Raw genomic sequence first — 17,370 nt, forward strand, 5'->3', positions numbered from 1 at the left:
CAGGGACAAAAAATATATCTATCCTCGTGGATGTCCAGTGCAGGGGCAGCTTTGAGGATGTACATAGAGCACCCAGAAAATGACCAACAAAGCCAAAGAGCTTTCTGCCCTAGATTTCTCATCTTCATGCCCTGACATAACACAGGAGCTGCTGCCTTTCCCGCACTGTTTATCGCTGTGATGTGACAGTGCGGGTAACAGAAAGCAGGCAAGGAAGGCTTAATTATAAAAGGGAATCTTTTCAAGACACGTTAATTCCCTCATTTTTTTTTTTTCCTGACAAGAACTCACACGCCGACACAAAAATGTGAACCTACCTTAATCTGGGGCTCTCAGAATTACTGCTACTGTGATATCTTAATACCCGTTGGTTCAATGGTAGAATTTCAAAAATTTCTGGCTCAGATTTTCTGTGGCTGAAGGCAATGGAGCAAGGAGGTTGAAAGTGTGGGTTCTAGAGACAGCCTTCCTGCCTTCGAATTCTTCCCCTACCCCTCAGCACCCAGGGGGCCTCGGCACCTCATGCCCAAGCCTCAGTTTCCTCACGTCTGAAATGGAGAGACGGACAGAACCTGCCTCCCAGCCTTGCTGTGAGGTTAAAGGAGACAAATATGAGAAGAACTTAACACAGTCCCTGGCACTTGCGTACTAAGTGTTCATGTTTATTACATATCAGCTATTTCCATGTCATTATTATCAGGTAGTCCAGAGAGTTCAAATATCTAAATAGTCACATACGTCATGTGGATATGTGTGTGTCTCAGTGTAAAATGACCAAGTATACATGCCTCTTGTCAGTCACTTCTAAACATGTGAATTATTATAAAAGTAATTTGTTTACTGTGGAAAATGTTTTGAATATAGAAAAGTGGAAAGAAAAAATAATCACCACCTATTATCCAACCACCTGCAGATAAACTTTTTTTTTTTAACATTTTGGCCTATGTCCTTCCAGTTCCTTTCAGTGTGCATATATATATTTAATTTTTTTTTCAAGGTACTTGCCTTTTTATGAGACTGATGCCTTTCCTATTGTGCTAAGGAGCCAGGTTGGTACTTGCTTTTTCATAACGTGCTCTCTTCACCAATCACATATCATAAATATAGCCACATGTCATTAAATATTCCTAGACAGCAACATAATAAACAGCTGTGTAGCCTTCCATCTCCTGAATATATCACTATTCATTGAACTGATCCCCTACTGTTGGACATTTAGGTTGCTTCCAATATTTTTACAATATTAAAAACAACACTGAAATGAAGTCTCGGAAATAAACTACTGTGCACTTCCAAGGTCTATTCCCATAGGAAAAATTCCTAGAAATAGAATTCCCAGGTCAAAAGTTCTGCACATTTTTAAGGTTATATATAGGACCATAGCACCCTCCAGGAAGGGTGCATCTCTCCCCCCAGTGGCGAATGAATATTTCTTTTCCCTATATTTACCACCCCTGAGCATTCCTTGTTCAATTCTTTCAACAATTTTTTTTATTGAGCTCCCACTGTTTTCCAGCACTGTTGGAGATGTCTAGAACACAATCTCATTTCAGTCTGGCAGATTTATCTCTCAACCTTACTGTCAGAGAAATAGGACTGTCTGATAAGTGCAACAGGGCGGGAGACAGGGCTTCAGCCTCTGAGACTATGAAGGGCCCATTCTTTCTGCCCCTTGGCCAGGAATGTGCCAGTCCTAATGCCCCCTCCTTACTGCTCTTGGGTCCTCTGTGCCTTGGTCTGCTCTTCTGGTCCAAGCCTTCTCCATAATGCGTGGCAAGAGCTTATAACCCAGACATGAAGAGGGTTTCAATGCAAATACCTACTCTAGTGGATTATAACCTGGATCTCTGATTGAGAAGGATTCTGAGGCTATATTTAAGCTCAGTTGAAAGAGTGCTATGATTGATTAGTGATGTCTGCCACTGACATAGGAATGGCACATAGTGGCATGTGTACTTATAGATTCTGTTATTTACTCAAATTCCAGGCTTTGGCTGGCCTTAGGGCGGAACCTTGTGGATTCATGCACCATTTTCCTGTACTTCTGATTTCTTTTGCTCCTTTCTTCTTCCTTATACTCTCCCAGTTCACTTTTTCCTTCTTTTTTCTTTCTGCACTTCACACACATTTCTCATCTCTGTAAATCTTGTTTCCTACAGACCACACCCCCATTGTGTTAAGCTTGTGTTAAGTGTTGCACTCTCTCTTGTCCCTTGATCTTTCTTTCTCTGCCTCTCCGCTCCTACAGATCATTCACTCAGTTTCTCCTCTCTGTTACCAGAAGCTGTCAAAGGCAAATGGTGATTCACTCTTGCTGGACTGACCACAGGAGAGGGCTGTTTCCCTCAGGAAGCCCCATTGTTCAGCCAGGAGAGGCCTGACCTCTGATAGAGTCACCAGGAATCCACCCCCACAGGAAACAAAGCACATCATTTATGATGCCTTGTTCACATTACAGCATCCGCTGATTGCTTCACAAGCTCCTGGAGACTGGTAAAATGTCACTTGGAGAACAACTCCACACTGGCCGGGGGCCTGTGGATAGCACTGAAATAGCCTCAAGGGGTCAACAGTCTTTGGGTTTAGTATTACATTTCCCATAAACAGCCTCCCCTGACTGAGCTCTGACAATAGATCCGACATCGTGCAAAGGGTTTGCATGCATTATCTCAAGGAATCTTCCTGCTCATCTGGAAGCTGGTATCATCATTGCTCCATTCTATAGATAAGAAAACTGAGGCTCAGGGAGTCTAACTAACTTGCCCAAAAATCACTCTGCTAGGGAGCTGAGGAGCCTCCAACTGGTCTGTGCAGCTCCACATCATACGTTAGTCAATATAATACATTGCTCCTTGTGAGGGGGCCCAGGCGTCCCACCTACCCATCCTGTTCCACCAAAGAACAACGAAGACAGAATTGCCATTTTGGAGTTAAACCATATAGTCAGCCCACAGTGGATCCAATCAGCAAACTGCAAGGTGGTTTTAAAGAGATAGTCTGGCTCCCAGGTTTCTAAGAATGAAGACATTAGCATATTTAAAGAAAATAATTGTCCCTCTATAGGAGGCTGGGCTACTACCACTAGACACTGTCAAAAAGGGGACTTAAAGGATGCCCATCAAGCACCACCCAGGAGAGAGGTGGGTACACCAAGTCCGCTCTGTTAGGCTATGCATTCATTAAACTATCGTGTACAGAGCACCTGCTATGTGCCAGCCACTGTGCTGGGCACTGTCTCCGCACTCACGGAATCTACATCCTAGTCAGAGGGTGATGTACATGAACTAATGAAGTCTGAGCATTGGGGCCCTCACCTGCCTGGGCCCCTTCCAAGAGCCCTAACAGTGTGTTCATGTGGTCACACGTTTTTGTAAAATTTGTCGGTGTACGATCCTTCAGGGGCCATCAGTTAAGGCCACTGTCTCCACTTTTTTTTCCTCTCTGTATTTACAATAAGTATTCACTTCTGTGCTGACTTAATTTGGTTCCCCTGGACGCAGCCCCTGGGACAAGGATGGGAATACGGTTGGTTTATTTGGGAGGTGTATTGGCAGGCCTGTGGGGAAATGAGACCTGGAAGGGCACTCAGCCGACAAAGGCTGCATTATCAAGCCAGCTCCCACTGTGGGTATCTGGAGCTTAATCCCATGGAGGCCTTCGGGGAACAGAATGTTTTAAAATAGGAGATTTCTTATTATTTAGCTAAGGCAAGGCCAACAGATCAGGAGGTGATGGCCATTGAAAAGATAGCTTGTTACTCATAGTTCCCAAGAGGAGGGGGCACAGCACATGGGGAGCCACAGGGAGAAGCACAAGCGTTGGTCAGGAGGCGGAGGGACGGGGCACCATGAAGAGCCTTTATTGTGGTTTCTGCAGGAAGGAACAGGTGAGGCAGGGTAAGTATGCTTACCATTGGCTAACGTGACTAATTTCTGTGGGCTCTGGGCACAGGGCTGTTCCTAGTTGGCTGGTACCTGGCCCTGGAATGGTTAGGGAAAGGGGATGGTGACTTGGAGTGTGAGAGCCTGATAGACAAAGAAGGTGCTTGGATTGGTTGGTTTGCATTTGAAAGATACACAGCGCATTTTTTACTATCTCTAAGAATCTGCTAAACCTGGGAGGGAGTATTCCCCCAGGATCAGCAAGGCCCCAGAGGTCAAAACAACAGCAATACAGAAAATAAAGACATAGTTAATGCCCAGGGTAGATCACATACCTCAGAGCAGTCCCACCCTGGGGTGAGGGAGTCACTGGCTGAGGGCTGCTGGTGGGAATTATTTCCCCAGCACTCTTGGTGGCCAAGGGCACTTGGAGAAAGCTGGGGGTCCTGACACTGAGTGCCAGAGCCTGTGGGACATGGGCAGGGCACCAAGAGCTCTGCTCCCTGCACCAAATTCTACATTCACGGTTGTATATTCTTTTTTTTTTTTTTTTTTTTTTTTTTATTATCAAGAAGGCTTCCAACATTGTATGAGCTTCAGACTCTACAAAACTGGGTCTGCCCCTATGGAGAGACAATCAATACCTGATCGTTAGGGGCTGAATTGCGGCCCAACTCAAATTCGTATACTGAAGTCCTAACCCCCAACACCTCAGAATGTGACTATATTTGGAGAGAGGGCCTTTAAAGAGGTGACCAAGTTAAAATGAGGTCATTAGGGTGGGTTGTAATCCAGTACGGCTGGTGTTCTTATAAGAAGAGGAGATTAGGGCAGAGACACCCTGAGAGTGAAGACAGAGGGAGAAGACAGCCATCTGCAAGCCAAGCAGAGGCCTCAGAACACACCAACCTTGCTGACACCTTGACCTTGGACTTTTAGCCTCCAGAACTGTGAGGAAATAAATTTCTGTTGTTTAAGCCACCCAGCGCGTGGTACTTTGTTAGGGCAGCCCTAGCAAACCAATACACTGAGGAAGTTCCGACAGGCTGGTACCCTTCCACGTTGGTGTCCAAGAACGTCCCTGGCTGGGCCCAGCCTCCCTGTGCAGCTGTGGGATCATCTAATTTCCCATAGAGCAGGCCCCTGGCTGAGCGGGGGCTACGGCACTCCAGACGGTTCCTATTCCTTCTAGAAAGGGCAGTCATCCTCGGCTCCAACTGACTGTTCCCAGATCTTCTGGTTTCCCAAGAGGAGCCAGAAATCTGCATTCTATATGAAAACTCCCTATTTTTAAGAGTTGGTAATAAATTCAAACGTTCTTAAAGAAACACTCTTCAGGCCAAACAAAACAACGCTGCAAACAGGATTAGACTTGCGTTCATCATTTGCAGCCTCCAGCTGTATTTCTTCCCTACAGGGAGCTACCAGGTTCCCATCCGCCGGACATTTCTATTTCTTGTTGCCAGTGAATCACTTGGTGTTGACTTGGGAGCCAGATCAACCTGGGTTAAAAATCCCAGCTCCACTGCTTACTCCTGCAGGAGCTTGCACAGCTCACTTCTCCTCTCAAGCCTCGGTTTCCTCCTCTGGAAAGTGGGCATCACAAGGATTGATGAGCTGTGAAGGTCAGAGGATGGCCTTAAAGGGCCGAGGGTGCAGCAGGCAACCAGGAAATAACAGCACTTTACACAACCCTCATCCGTTGCTTTCCTGGCTGATGTCTGCCTCCCAGGAATGTTGCAGCAGGCAGTGTCTGAGCCCGTGTGGGACCTGTGATAGCTGACTCACAAGGTAAATATCTCCTGGTCGTGACCTTGTCAGGCTGCTGTCCTCTCCTGGGGGTGGCCTGACCTTGAGACATTCTCCTTTCCAATGTCTGCACGTTGGAATGAAGCACTGTTGGTTTGGCCTTAGAGGGTCCACAACGCTGAGGGTTAAAAGCTGGAGCTTTTTCCCTGAGCAAAATCACTCTTTAAAACACACACCCGGACACTCACTTCCCAGGCCCCGGATCACGATATCAGTGGGCTCCAGAAGGAGGTCGGCTCCAAAGCCATCCCTGGTTCTGCCATTGGATTCACTGCATCACACATGTTCGTTTTTAATTCCCATCCAGCCGTGTAAAGACAGGAAGGCACTGCCAAATATTGATCCCGGGAAATGAGACATTAATAAAGCTAATTCTGTCCACCCGGGCCCTGTTCCCACAGGCGGGCTAGAAAGGCAGGCAGAGCCAACATCTTCCTTTTTTTGTATTTTTCATCAATTAAAACCGACACTCGGCCCCGTGGATCAATCTGAGAACACAGGCAACAGTGCAGCTGCGATAGGCCAGGTTTCCTATGGATCTGGGGAATATTTTTGTGAGTGTTTTGTTTGTAGAAGGGAGATGGCATAGCCAGCACGTGGAAACAAGTGTCTCGATCCTAGCTTGATTATTTCCTTGCCGTGTGAGGACTTTGAGCAAGCTACTAACCTTTCTGAGCCTCAGTTTTCTTATCTGTGAAATGGGTAAACAGTAATACCTACCTCATGGAGAAGGTAAGAGGAATAAACAAGAGACTGTGAAATGCTTAGCCCAGAGCTGCCCTTAGCTGCTAAAACAATCATGTGCAGCTCTTTATGTGAACATGTATTTTCCAGACTATATGATTTTTATGGCACGTTCTCTGGTTTATCTCACAGAGTTCAGCAGATGTTTAAAAATTGAAAAAAAAAATTTTTGTTGTACCAACACATGCTATGACATGGACGAGCCTTGAAAACATTAAGCTAAGTGAAAGAAGCCAGTCACAAGAAAACATATTATATGATACTACACAAATGAAATGTCCAGGATAGGCAAATCCATAGAGACAGAAAGTAGACCAGTGATTTCCTAGGGATGGGGGGTTTAGGGGGAAACAGAGAATGACTGGTAATGGGTATGGTGTTTCTTTTCAGGGTAATGAAATGTTCTAAAATTGATTATGGTGATGGTTTCACAGCTCTATGAATACGCTAAAAACCATTGAATTGTACACATTAAATGGATGGATTGTATGTAATGTGAATTATTTTTCAATCAAGCTGTTAAAAATTATTTGTTAAATGAATGTATGATTTAATAATTGGATGATTCCATGTATGAATGAATTTTGTTTCCTTGGCTGTTTAATCATTCCAAAGCACTTCGACATTTATCTGTAATTCAACACACTTATCGGACATTTATTAAGTGCCAGATATGGTGCTAGGGGCTGGGGGTTCAAAGACAGAGGAGACATGGGATCCATCTTCTCAAAGACACACACTAGAGAAAGGGAAACAGATTGTAAATGCAGCTGCAAAAGATAACACTGACACATCACTTACAATGAGCCAGGCACTTATATTCTAATTATAAATATAAGTACAAATATGTGTTTTTTCATTTAATCTTCATAGCAACCCTTGAGGAAGGTACCAGCATTATTTGTAGTCTTTAGATGGGAACACAGATGCACAGAGAGGGTCAGTAACTTGCTTAAGGTCACTCAGCTAGTAAATGGTCAGCTGGGACTTGCAGCCCAGAAAGCCTGGCTCTATGCCCATGGCCTCGACTCCTGTGCTCCACTGCCCATGCAGGGTGACACTGTTCCAATGGTGAGGGTCCTAACCATGCCAGTGATGTGACAGCCAAGGGCACTGTCACATCCCCCCCCCTTGGGCTTGGGTTATCAGCCCTGCAAAATCTGTCTTTACACTTTCCCCCCGCACCCTCCTCTCTCTGCCTGGCCAGCATCTGGCCCTGACACACTCTGGAGACCGCAGGAAAGGATGCCCAGCCCTGTCTCTGGCAACAAGTACTGCCCCGTCACCTGTCTGTTTCTCTTCCTTTCCTGTGGCAGAGCAGAAGCACCACACTGCTTGTTATGGACTGAATGGTGTCCCCCCCGCAAATCCATCTGTTGATGTCCTAACCTCCAGTGTGACTGCATTGGGAGATAGGGACCTTATGGAGGTGATTCAGGTTCAATGAGGTCATAAGGATGGGGTCCTGATCTAATAGGACTGGTGTCCTTACAAGAGGAGGAAGAGACGCCACGGGAGTTGTGCACAGAGAAAAGGCCATGTGAGGACACAGCAAGAAGATGGCCGTCTACAAGCCAGGAAGAGAGGCCTCGCCAGAACAATGCTGCTGGCACCTTGATCATGCACTTCTGGCCTCCAGAACTGTGAGAAATAAATGTCTGTTGTTTAAGTCACCGAATCTGTGGCATTTGTTATGACAGTCCAAGCCGATTAATATACTTCTCTGCACCTGCTCCTCTCAGAGAGGAAGCGGCCTGGCCCTGGCTGGGAGGGGAGCGTGACATGGGACGGGATGTTCTGAAGTGCTGGCCCTTCTTGGAAGTCTCACCTGGCTATGGACACTGGGTTGAGTCTCATCAAACCACTGTTGTGCTGCAATCAGCTCATACCCTCCCGAGAGCTGACTCTAACATTTTTAGGAATTTTCCAAGCTGGTTATTAAAACACAGCCATAATTAAAAATTAAATTATATAAATTTCTATTAAATAAATTATATTAAAAATAAAGGTCATAAATACTCAAACCACCTCTTCCTAAGTATTTTACTATGTTTTACTATTATGTGTACTTCTGAGGTTATTTATATCTCCTGTATCTGTAAAGTGGGTATACCACATAAGGGCATACAACCACACAGCTCTTCTGAAACCCAGTTTCACTGACATCACATGAGTAGCTGAACGCAGGTCAAAGTAGGAGTCTTTACACCACAGACATTGGCCAACACTACACATCAGAGCTCAATCTATTGTTTTGTTGATTGTCTAGACTTAAGAGAATAGTGGTGAAAATGTCAACAATTAAGTGCATCCTATATACAGCTGTTACACTGTGAATAGAGCAAAAATCAAGGAACTAGTCTTCCAGTATTCAAACACTGTTATCCAATTCAGCAAAGAAGTCACTCATGCCATTGATGAATGCGTAACGTCCTGACATATGTCTTTGTTGTTTCACTTTCATCTTCCTCTTTAATATAAACAAAAATATCAACCAGTATTCACGTCAGAACCACATTCATTTGTCAGTTGTAACTGCTGGTTGGATACTGACAGGAGAGTTGGGCAAAAATGAACAAAAGCATTTTGTGAAAATTATTTGGCTATGTGGAATGTATAATATTCTATGTTTTATTATTTTAAATTATATCTTATACATCACTAATATCAGTAAACTTTATAATAAGCACATGGTATATATGCAAATACATATATACATGTGTATATATACATAGTACATATATATACATGTATACACATACATGTACTTCTTTTTGGAGAAGGATTTATTAAGCATTAAACATTCACCAACACGCTGCTGCATCAAATCCTCCCCACGTGAGGAGGTTGTGGTCCAGAGAGCAGAGCACCTGCTCCAAGTAACACACCCAGGTCTCCCGACCGCCCCACCCCTGCCCTGTTCTGCTGTTTCCACCGCATCACAGCACCACCTCCCGCCCTGTGGGGTTACAGAAGGACAACCCAGCAAGACAGGAAAAGTCCCTGGGGTTCCATCACTTATATTTGTTCCTGAAATCCTCTCTGTGCCATACCAATAGCTAAGCCATAAATCCTAAGAGGTGCATAACTTCATTACTCTTATTATGCTTAATTAAAATAACACTGAGCCTGGGCTAGTGATTAACTCTCTCTCCACCTCCCTCAGCCTCACATTAGGGAAATTTGCTTCTGAACCCACTGAACAAACACAGGCCAGGATTGTGTTTTTCCTCTGGGTATTTTAGTTATTTTTCACGATTATTTTCTTACCCCTTGAGGGTCTAATTCCTCGAGATGGACCTTACTTGGGAAAGTGGAAAGGAATGAAGGGCAGACAGACCTTGGTTGAAAAGTGGTTCTGAGACACCATTAAGGAGATGAAAAGGCTGGCCACATACTGGGGGGAAAAGTCATATTATATAATGTAAATGTGTAAATGTGTTCACAATGTATAAATGTACAAATGCATAAAAATAGTATATATAAAGCGTCGTTTAACCTCAGTAATAACACGACAAACAATCCAATTAAAAATAGGCAAACGATCTGAAGAAATACTTCACCAAAGAGGATACATTACTGGCCAATAAGCACATGAAAAATGATCAACGTTATTAGTCGTTTGGGAAACGAAAATGTAAGCCACGAGGAAGCAGTGCTGGACAGTCAATTCAATGCTGAAAGTTAAAAAGACTGACCACACTAAAGGGCGGTGAGGATGTCGGCCCGCTGGAACTCTCACATGCTGCTGGTGGGAACGCAAAGCGCTGCAAACACTCTGGAAAAGAGTTTAGCCATTTCTTCTAAAGTTAAACAGAGAGTGACGATACAATGCAACAAGTCCACTCCTAGGCACCTACCCAGGAGAAATGATAATAGATGTCCACACAAAGCTTGTACATGAATGTTCACAGTGGCTTTATCTCTAATAGACACAAACCAGAAACAATCCAAATGTCCACCAACAGGGAAACGGATAAAGAAATTATGGTCTACCCATATAATAGAACAGCCCCAGTACTGAAAAAGGAATGAACGGTTGTACACAGAGCAACATGGATGAATCTCCAATAATTATGCTGAGCCAAAGAGCCAGGCATAAATGAGTATTCGCTATACGATGCCACTGTATAACACGTTCTAGAAAAGGCAAAAGTATAAGGGCAGAAAACAAATTAGGGGTTACCAGGGGCTGAAGGATATTGACTGCAAAAGTAGCACAAGGGAATTGCTGGGGGTGATAGGGAGGTTCTGCATCTCGCTTGGGTGATAGTCACATGGGTGTATCCATTTCTCAACTGCACATTGAACGTGGATGCTCTGTATTATATGAAATTTATACCTCAACAAAATTCATTTTTAAAGTAGCTTTAGAAGTGTAACCTTGGGCAAGCTATTCTACTTTTCTGGGCCTTAGTTTCCTCATCTGTAAAATGATGATAATAACAGTTGTTATGTCATGAAAATTAAAGGAGAGAATATTGTAAACACTGAGAATATGGATGTGTACAATAAGCTTGGTTTGCTTGCCTTGTCGATTTTCATTAAACTATAAAAGGCCATGTAACACGTATTCATTCATTCATTCATTCATGCAACAAGTATTTATTAAGCACCTCCTACATTCCAGACCTTGCTCAAAGCAAATGAAACACACCAAAGATTCTTTCCTTCTTGAGATTTTAAATTCTGTTTGGGGAAGACAAATAATAAATAATAAAGATAATACAAAGAAATTATATATGTTATATACAATATTATATAGGTATGTTAGAAGATGACAAGCGCTATGGGGGGAAAAAAAAGAAAAAATAGAATAAGGCGACAGATAAGAGCATTCAGGGCTCACACAGATTGCAATTTGAAGTAAAATAGCCACGAGAGGTTTTAGTGACTAGATGATGTTTCAGCAAAAACTTGAAGGATGCATACTGATGAGAAAAAGGAAAGAACAGAGGCAGGAAGGAAGGGAGGGAGGAATCATTATTTCCCAATTCAATAAACTATCAGTTGCCTAAAGCTGAGTATTAATTCTACCAAGTGGTGGTGGAGGGAATCGCACTCTTTCTACCACATCAGTTGGAATGATTTTGCTGGAGTATAAACACTGAGGAAATGACAACTAAAGTGAGGAATGTTTACAAGTCACAGGAAGGCACACCGGCATGATGAATTCGAAACACCTAGACTGAAAAGTCATCACAGCCACCTATCAGCCACATGACTTCTGGCAGGTCACTCAACCTCTCGGAGCCTCAAGTTTCCTACCTGAGGGACGGTGATAAGGGTCCCCAAAAGCGCTGTGAGGGTTAAAGGAGATAACGGAGGAAGGTTCTAGCATAATTCCAGGTGCCCTTCTTGGCTGAGACCCACTTGGATGGGCGTGGCTGCCCCAGGGAGCAGGGCCCCCTCACTCTGCCCGCCACGGAACGACAATGACTAGTCTGCTCTCTGCAGCCCCAACACTGCTTCCCTGACTCGCCAATTAGCACGTGCAATTTCAACACTTCTCCAACGAGAAGATGTTAAAGTCACATTCAATAATTTATGGAAATGGATGCTGGTATTTCCCCCTCCCTTTTTTTTTTTTTTTAAAGAGTACTTTAAAGAGATCGCCCAATTTCTCACACTTGACACAGTCGATGAGCAATCTGCCCGATGGCTGAGTGGTGCCACCTTTGTCAGAGCTGGGCCTCCTGGGGAGACCCAGGAGAAAAGAGAGCTTTCTCAAACATTTTACTTGTAAGTGGAGTTCATTAGTTTAGATTCCTTTGCAATAAATTATTAGCCACTGCTTTCAATCTTAACAAAAATGGACGCTGCCATGATTAGAGTCTCCTATGTTTGTAGAAAGACCCTATAATAAACCTACACTTGATGATAACAACAGCAGATTGGTCCTCAACCAGATCGGTTATTTGTCCCCAGAGGGAAAGCCCCCCATCTGACAATCAAAATAGAAGCCTGGTTTTCTTGTGCTCAGAACATTAACACTGATCCACAGGCAAATCCAATCGTGGCACGTGTTGGCTTAAAACCCTCCATGCTTTCTCATCATGCTTAGGAGAAAGTTCTGTCAAAAAATAATGTTCAGAAAATAAAAACCCAACTCTTTTCTCCCCAGTTTCATTGAGATATAACTGACATATAACATCGTATGAATTTAAGGTGTACAACATAATGATTTGATATTTGTATATATTATGAAATGATCGCCGCAGTAAATCTAGTTAACATCTGTCACCTCACATAGCTACAACTTTTTTTTCTTGTGATGAGACTCTTTAAGACATACTCTCAGCAACCTTCAAATATACAACAGTACTGTCAACTGCAGTCACCATGCTGTACATTACATCCCCAGAACTTATTTTATAACTGGAAGCTTGTACCTTTTGACCCCCTATATCCATTTCGCCCACTCCCTACACCATCTGTGGCAACCACCAATCTATTTGCTGTATATTTTTGAGTTCCGGTTTTTTAGGTTCCACATATAAATGAGATCACATGGTGTTTGTCTTTGTCTGTCTGACTCATTTTACTTAGCATAATGCCCTAAAGGTTCATCCATGCTCTCACAAATGGCAGTATTTCCTTCTCCTTTATGACTGAACAATATTGCATTTATATGTACACCACATTTTCCTTATCCGTTCATCTGTCATTACACACTTAGGTTGTTTCCATGTCTTGGCTGCTGTGAATAATGCTTCAGTGAACATGGTGGTACAGATATCTCTTTGAGATACTGTTTTCTGAAAACCCAACTCTTATTGATATAGGATAAAAATGTGTCAGATGTTTATTTAACTCATTAATGAGAGAACCAGTGATATGGTAGAGCTGGTTCAAAAAGCATTTGATGACAGGGGTTTAAACAGTCCCTCAGGAAAGATGTATGGAAGTCAATTTTTATTTACTTGTTCCTTTTTTTTTTTTTGGCCACACTGCGTGACTTGCGGGATCTTAGTCCCCTGACCAGGGATCGAACCCGGGTCCACAGCAGTGAAAGTGTGGAGTTCTAACCACTAGACCACCAGGGAATTCCCTACTTGTTCATTTTTTTAAGTTAGAAACAAAACTGACTAAAGTCCTTCAGGGTAATAAAGCGAGAACCTTTGGGGTGGTCTTCTCTACCAGACAGAAAGCACTGACTTCTCTGCAGAAGGGCAGCTCTCTACAGATATACATGTAACTTCAGAGAAATCAGGCCCAAACGGTAAAGAGTAGAATCAAACAAAGGTACAAGCTCATAGAGAATTAAGTCATCCTTGGGTGGGCCGAGTAAATAATGCTCTGGTCTGACATCAAAAGAATCTATGGGCTTCCTTTTTGCCCTCTTTCTAAGTTTTGGATCCTTTTTCTCACAAGTTCTAAGTTTTCAACATGGCGGACAACACCAGCTCCTCCCCCGGCCCAGCCCACCCGTAATGCTGCCCTCCTGAGACAGCTTCCCCACCCTGGGCCGCCACGGCTGCTTCCTTGGTCTGGAAGCACAAACCTCCTTACTCCTCCCCTTTCCTACTCCTATGCTCAAGTCTTCAGCTGAAGTCTGTCCTCAAGGGAACTTTCCTAACCCCCCCGGACTAGGTCACACCCCCATGAACACCTAAGTCAGCCTTCGGTCGGCTTCCCTCTGGCACTTCTTACAACTCTGCTCAATGACCTCATGGTGCGGTTAGTTGTCCAAAGTCTGGCTCCCTGACTGGACTTTAACCCCCCTGAGAGCAGGGGTGGGTCTGTTTCACTCATCACCGGATACCTGGGGCCAAGCACACAGCCTGAAACGGGAGGATGGGGGAGGGCAGCATCTCTCCTTAGAACCCAGAGTCTCCACACCCGGGGGTCTTGTTGTGCCCAGATCTGGAGGAAATCCCAGCTGAGCCCTTCGTGTTCCAGGAAGCTCCCGTGAGGCCGGCTAACTGGTCATGGGGACACAGAGGCTGCACCCCCCTTGGCTGCAGCCGCCTTCACCCCTCACCCCCATTTTGCTTGGCTCTTGGAAAGTTTTCAAACAGATTTCAATTAGTTGTCAACACTCAAGGTTTAGAGTCCAGAATTTCCAGTTCCTCTTGGAAAATCGTTAGGCCCAAGAGGCCACACTTGGCAGGAGCTGAAGAGCAGCGATTTCCCATGGTCTCTTTGCTGACCGAGCTGGATTACCAGCTGCATCGACCATGGTGTAGGCACCCAGCCCATGTCACATGCATCTCCCTAGTACGAGGCATTTGAGTTTTCAAGCCTTGTGCTGAAGTCTCTATGAACCAATGAGGTCATCAGAAAGAGACACATTACTCTGGCTCCCATAAGTATATCCTGCCCAGCCCACTGCTGAGATTCTGTGATGTCCCCTCCCTCTACTTTCAGAACTCACCAGAAGGGAATCCCCACACATTCAGAAAAACTAAATCATCTGAGAAATTTAAATTAAAAAGTTGCTGAGAATCTTCCATCGTATTTCTCAGTTCCCCTTCCACAGAGAACCTCTCAAGAATGTCCCCTTAGCTTTAGCGGAAGAAAACGCTTTTCTCTTTTATTGATCTGCTCTGCCTTGTTTTATTAGCAGATGAGAACTCTGAAACCCACTCATGTTTCTTTTTGAGCTTTGGCTACCAGGAAACTCAAAGTTAAATTCTGAGCTTGCTTCCAGCTACATTCTTTAGTTTCTGGTTTTCTGGCAACTTGGACACTTTGCTTACTCTGCCCTACACCCTCACTTCCCTTTTGGAGAATTATTCCTCCTGCCCAGACCCCCATCCTTACTCAGAAGCAACCAGGATGTCAAGCGTGACCCCACCCCACTCTGGCCATAGCTGATGGGTCCAGGAATGGACTCCTGGCTCAAGCCAGCCCCTAAGTCCTTAGCTGAGGCATGCTGGAACTGAGAGATGCATTGCTCTTGAGACGCTGGATTGTAGAAGTCAAGTTCATATGACAAAGGAGCTGTTGGCTCCATGTGGATTGGGGTGTAGAGAGCGCAGAGAAAACCCAACATGGGGGTGGAGAACTCATCCTCCAGTGTTCAAGCCCAGATCTGTTTTTGCCCATAGCTTCTCTGAGACATTCCCACAGTCTTTTAAGAAATCTTCCCTTTTGTTAAAGCTACCTAGAGTTGGATTCCTAAACGTTTTAAAATGGTAAAGGAGGGGACTTCCCTGGCGGTCCAGCGGTTAAGACTTCGCCTTCCAATGCAGGGGGTGCGGGTTTGATCCCTGCTTGGGGAGCTAAGATCCCACATGCCTCATGGCCAAAAAACCAAAAAACATAAAACAGAAGTGGTATTGTAACAAATTCAATACAGACTTAAAAAAAAAAAGAAGAATGCAAAATAATAAAAAGAAAAGATTTAAAATGGTAACGGAGACTATGCCATTTGTCTGCTTCAAGCACCCAAAGTCCTTAAAATAAAAGTCGAACACTTTACCCAATAAGGCCCTGCACGATCTGGCCCCATCCAACCTCTACAAACCGCTCTCCTTCCTTCATTTTGCTCCAGCCACAACAGCTTTCTTGCTATTCCTCCAATTCTCCGAGCTCCCACCTACCTCGGGGCCTTTGCACGTGCTGCTCCCTCTGTATGGAAAGTTCTCCTCCCAGAGCTTCACGTGGCTGGTTCTTTCTTGTCACGTCACCTTGTCAGAGAGGCCTTTCCTGATCACCCAACATGTATTTGCCCTCCACCCCACTCCGCCCTTTCACTCCATCCTGTTTACTTTCTTCATGTCTCTGTCACTCTGAAATCATCTCATTTATTTGGTTGTTTACTTGGGCTTGGTACAAGTAACACTCAAATGCAAGCTCCACGAGGTCACTGCTGTTAAGACCAGCAACGAGCATGCTGGCTGGTACGCGGTAAGTGATCGGTACATAGTCATTGGATGAATACGTGTTCCTTGGAGCCCAAAGAGCCCTCCTTAATACAACAGACAACAACCCTCTCTCCTTACCCCTTTCCTTATGTGGTTCTTGAGTTCCTCAGTCATTTTACTGGTCTTTGTGTATCTCCACTGGTGGATTCCTCAGAGCCTTTCTGGAGTGGACAGAAAAAAATAAGAGAATTTACTTATTTGACAAATACTATGTGCCAGGTATGTTTCTAAGCACTTTACCAATATTAACTCATTTAACCCTCCTAACAACTATATGAGGATTGTAGCATTATTATCACCCCATGTTACAGATGAACAGACTGAGGCAACAGGGGTGGAGTCACTTTCCCAAGGAAAGCAGCCTATTGGGGGTAGAGCGGCGATTCATGCCCAAGGAGTCAGGCTTTGAGCCCACGTCTGTGACCTTTCGGCCACTCCCCTCCCAGGTGAAGGGGAGGAAGTGTCCTCACTCCTGGTAGGCGGTCATGAGTCCTTGGGACCCTTTCTCACTCTTATGTTTGGGCTCTTGAGCAAGACCCAGGAAAGCATGTACTCATCCCAGCACAAAGCCAGGGTGAAACACGTCTGATGAGAACTATGACAGATTGCAGCACGACACTGCAGGATGATTGAGGGCTTCGTCTAATCACACCAATTGGTATAAATTACTATGTTGGCCGCCCCGAGCGGCATCTGTGGGATTTACACCTCATTAGATCAGCAGTGCCAAATGAAGCAACAGGGTTGGGCCATCCCCTCCTCGGGAGCTGTGTCTGTGCTGGGCAGAAATCGTCAAGGGGAGCTGGAAAGTAGGATCATAACCCTCCAGGGAACGACGGCAACCGAGCTGGAGGAAACAGAAACTAAAGCAGTCACAATTTTGCGTCTGGGCGTTTCTGATTTGAATCAACTCTTTACACTTCTGCTAAACTCCTGCTTCAGCTCTGCTGCAGTTGGCAATTTAGCCTGAGAACAAGCAAAATTGCAGCCCCAGGTGGTCCGGGGAGAGTGCTGGAAAGCGCAGTGGGTTCTGAGGTTTGGGGATTCAGCCGAAGCAAGGAATC

The sequence above is a fragment of the Balaenoptera musculus genome, chromosome 11 (assembly GCF_009873245.2).
Source record: "Balaenoptera musculus isolate JJ_BM4_2016_0621 chromosome 11, mBalMus1.pri.v3, whole genome shotgun sequence".
Classification (NCBI taxonomy): domain Eukaryota; kingdom Metazoa; phylum Chordata; class Mammalia; order Artiodactyla; family Balaenopteridae; genus Balaenoptera; species Balaenoptera musculus.